Source organism: Pteropus alecto, unplaced genomic scaffold, assembly GCF_000325575.1.
Source record: "Pteropus alecto unplaced genomic scaffold, ASM32557v1 scaffold270, whole genome shotgun sequence".
In the NCBI taxonomy this organism is placed as follows: Eukaryota; Metazoa; Chordata; class Mammalia; order Chiroptera; family Pteropodidae; genus Pteropus; species Pteropus alecto.
In genome coordinates, this window is record NW_006430735.1 from 9,956,667 (window position 1) to 9,961,866 (window position 5,200).

The window sequence follows — 5,200 nt, forward strand, 5'->3', positions numbered from 1 at the left end:
ATGCTGGCATGAGCAAAAGCCCAGAGATAACAATGTCTCTACATGAAATGTCCTCCTCTTTATTTTCTCTGCATCTAGACCTTAAAATGCACACCTAATGTAGCCAGCGATAACTACAGCCACCACTCACTGAGCCATATAATAGACACTGAGTTGAGGGCTTTGTGTTTAATCCCCACAATAATTTTATGAGTTAAGTACTATTGTTATCACCCTTTAAACATGAAAAATTGAAGCTAACAGAAGTTAAATTATTTGCCTAAAGCCACGCCTAGTAAGTGGAGAAATAAGGGTGACATCCAAAGTCTGTTTCATTGCAAACCTCATGCATTCAGAAAACGGCATCTGGAACTTCACCTGTCCACAATTTCAAGTATGACATCCTGCATCTAAAGACCACTTACTGTCTGTTTTCCCTGTGGATGACTTTGTTCATAATTCCTTTCTGGTGCAACAAATTTAGACATGTTTAGGTAGGCTCTGAGATCACCATACTTTTCTGTTTCACCTTCTGAGAAACTGACATCCAAAATTAAGTCTCTATCATTTCCAAGCAGATTTTTGAAGCAGTGTAATTTCTTTTTGCTGTTGTTAGAGTTAGAATCATCACTGACTCAGGATGTAAAAACTAAATATTGATCTCACTTCTGAAAGATGAATTTCTATGGAGGAATTTCAAAAATAATTTTCTATGTACCATTTTCAAGGATGTGAGGGAAAATTTTGGAAAGATAAGACCTCGGGCTAATAGAAGATAACTGACATTTTCTTTTAGGAGTTGTTAATTAAAACAACATTAAATATTCCCCTACAATCTTTTGTCTGTCAACAGGCTAGGCCACTGGAACTGCCACTAAGGGGCCCATCAAAGCCTATAATATTTTCCCAGAGTAGCTAATTACAGCCATTTTAAAAGGTTTCCAATGCACTCACCAACATCTTTTTAAGAATTCATTTCTCTAAAACTTTCAAATGTTAATAGCCAGACTTAGAGGAGATGTCATGCAGAAGCTTTCGATGAACATTCTACAGCGATGTCCTGTCATCATTACTTCATACAGGTAAAAATCTCGTTTTTTAAAAGCATATAAAAAGATCCAGTTATTTATAAGAATATAATATACAACCAAGCAAGCATCGTAAAACAATGAGTAGGAAAAGATAATTAAGTAAATGATGCTGGGGAAAGGGTTAAGTATTTTGCTTGATAAACAGAAGATACTCATTTTAAATCATATACACAAATAATGTTTTTAGATAAAGAAAAACATGTAGAATATATAATATTTATCAGATCTGTAGAAGAACTACAAAATTTCTGAGACTTCAAAAGAAATCAAAAGAGAAAAAGTCAGTCTGTTTTTCTACATAAAATTAAACTTCTGAAAAAGAAAAATTGAAGTAGAAAATAGGAGACAGGAATGTTAACAGAAAGTTAAATGATTAAAGTTTCTATTATATAAATGCCCCACTTATGTAAATAAGAAAATCAAGATATCAAAAGCTAAGTGGACAAAGGCTAATAAGAAAAATTAATTATACGAGAGTAGATACAATTAAGTTATTGGCAATGATGAACCTGATATCTCAAACAGAAGTCCAAACTAAACTGAGATATCAGCTTATTCTACCTTTCATCCTTTCAGATGAAAAATAAGTGACAACAATATCTAAATTACTGGAAGATAATCTTAAATCCTGCATACTCATGAATTGCTGCTGACAATGTGTAAAACTCTTGGGAAGAAGATTTGGCTTTATAACTCAGGTGTCCTAAAACTCTTCATACCCTTTGACCAAGTCATCTCACATCCAGAAATTCGTTCTACAAGAAGCACATTGAGATACATATATAAATAAGTGTGAATATACTTACAAAAGAGATTTTTGTAATGCTATTTATAAAAGAAGAGAAACAATTTATGTCTATCAAGGAGGATTAATTGAGCAAATACTAAATACATATAACCGATTAACAGAGTATTTATAAAGAATAAGTAGCTACATGGAGAAATGCTTATGATTTAATGTTAATTAAAATTGCAGAGTGGAAAAAAATGATCAGTTTTAAAAGAAGACCTAGAAAAAGAAGAGTACATTTCTTAAAATGGTAGCATTCTGATGGTTTTCTCTCCTTTAAAATATATGTTGCTGTGATAATTTTATGAGTAAAATAAATATGCATACAAAAGCACTAAATTCTAAGCTTTTTATAGCCAAAGGTGGTTGAAATATTTGATGTGGAGCACTGTTTGTGAAGTAATAAATTGTTCTTTGCTGGACCAATTACCAGCACTATACTTCCAGACTAATTTTTATTTTATGATGAACGGAATATGTAACAGATTATCTGCAAAATGTACAAAATTAGATACTTTCCGTGTTGGAAAGGAAAGGCAACTATGTTGGTCTAACTAAATTATTCATAACTGAAATTCTTTTATAACTCTAGGCTATCCACATCACCATAGAGACATAGAGATGGACACATTGTTTGAAACAGATTTTTATCCATGGAAGTTGGAAGACATTTGCCAGGTCTTTTTATTTCTGGAATAGGATGAAGGAATCATGATAATAGTTAATATTTATTTAGCATTGAGTGTATGCCAGCATCTCTAATAAACACTTTATATTCACTATATTATACATTAGTCACAGTTGTCTCTGTTTTACCAGTGAGGAAATTGAGGCACAGAGAAAATAAGTATGTTTTATAAGCTATACAGCTTATAAAAAGCAGAACTGGTAATCCATGTGGTCTTATATCTTCACAGCTTATATTCTGTAAAGTACTATATTCTTCTTCCACTCCGATAAGGTTTTATTTGGAATTATATGATATAGCTTATCTATAATCCATACAGTCTAATACTGACTTATATAAAAAAGGTTAATTTTGCCTTTGAGTACACTTTTGGAGATCATTATTGAATTATATCTTCCCTCACCTACTTCCTACAGAATATCAACAACCCAAGACTCTGTCATGTGTGATTATCAATTGTATCAATTTTCCAAGTGCCTCTTAGTCTAATAGCACCGACAGGGTGGTAGAAATCCTGAGGCTTAATATTCTCACCATCATGTGTACAATTAGGCTAAACAATCTTTCTAAAACTCAGTGTTCTTATTTTTAAGGTGGAGGTGGTAACATCACAAAATTGTAGATTTGCAGTGAGGATTAAATAAAATTATGTAAAATGTCAAGCTGTGTGTCTGACACACAGTAGACACTCAAAATTTAATGAAAAAAATTGAATTTTTTCATTTGTTTAACACATACTTATTGAGCCTAACTCATTGTGAGCATAGAGCTGAGAGATGGAGACGTAGCTATTGACATGATAAACGAACTCTCTGTCCTGATCGGGTTTCTGTTCTCTTTAGCATAGGATAAGATAGCAAAAAAATAGAAATTATTCTAGGGAACAAAGAAAACAGCATATACTTAATTCAAAGCTGTACTTGTCTCAATAAACAATTGCTCTGATGCATGGGATAGCACTAATAGCTCAATAACAACCATTGGATAATGAGGCAAACCATTTATTGAGAATGGAAGTGTCAACACAGGCATAATCTACTAATACGTTAATTGTTGATGGACATTTGCTGGTTCATAGAAATTCACCTTGTCACCCATACAAATGTCATTTGTTATAGCTTGCAAATTTTCACACAGTCAGGCATTACTTCTAAACCGGACTGCAAAACTCCTTGTAGAGTAATTAATAAATATTCATGATGCTGGTATTGCTTTCAATGATGACAGATCTTGAACATTAGAAAGGGTATTTTAAAGATGATGATGTTAGTCTTATAAAACAAAGACATTATCATATCAGATCCAATGACCCAGGAGCCTTTAAATGCTATAGCATATATCTTTTTTTTTTTTTTTTGGTACTTGTACCTCTGGGAAATATGGAGTCATGCCCCAGTAACTATGTGCATCAGTTTATACTTTAAATATCTGTTCACAGACTATACTTTCAATGTATAAACATAGTTCCTCTCTAAGCACTTGAAATTTTTGTTTTTCAAGTCATGACTACATTAAAGCTAGATTTAATTTTCATTTTAGATTCTGCAAAAAAAAAAAAAAAACTTTTTTAGTTTGAATCTCTTCATATTTACTTTCTTTGCCATCCCTCCCAGTCATCCACACCAATATTTGCTGAGTACCTACTATGTGCCAGGCAGCATCCCGGACCGTGGACATATAGAGATGAGGGGAATAGGCATCATTCCAGCTTTTATGAATTTTTAATCTCACGTAAATATGCAAACAAATGTATAAATAATTACAAATTATGAGGTTCTGTGAGACACAGAGTGTTGCAGTAAAATTTGGTCAGGAAAAGCCACTTTGAGGAATTAAACCAATTTCAACTGGAGAAAGGAGAATGATTCCATCATGCGAAGAAATATGAGAAAATATTTTAGATGGAAAGAACACATGCAAAAGCCCAATGAAGAAAAAGAGGCTGAGGTATGGCTGAAGTTTACTGATCAAGGGAGAAAATGAGAAAGTGAATGCTCAAAAGAATGAACGAATTTGACAATACTTTTTCAACTAGTGATCTCTGAATCATTCATTCCTCACAAGTGTGAAAATCACTAGGCTGAGCTTTATCCTCTCAAGGATGAGAAACTCTTGGAGACCGAAGGTAAGAATCCAAGGCAAGAGCACTGTCACATCTCTGAGGTTTCCTTCCAATCTCTCCCTCTCTAGGACCTGATTCATCCTATTTTTTTCTGGTCATGGATGTTCTCCTTCAGAGACAATCTGTGATTGATTCCTTCAAATCTGGGCTCTTAACACTTTTTTATTGGGATATAGTCCATTAGAAATCTCACTTACCATGGTGTGGTAATTTCATTCTCTCAGCATATATGCACTTTACATGGTGTCTGAATTTAGCTACATGTCATTTGTAAGTGTTCATGAGGTTTTCATGTTCTAAGGTTTATAACCTTTCATAAGTTATAAGGGTTTGAAAGCAGTTTTTTTTTTTTTGTCTCGTTTTCTGTTTTAATCTTCCCTGCCCAGTTCAATGGTCAACACAAAGGGAGAAGTTGTCTCTCAGGTTAATAATTAAATCAGAGTAGCCCTAAATTTTAGTATATGGATGGACAAATTGATAGATAAATATAAAAACACAGATGGAGTTATTATATAATATAATATATACAT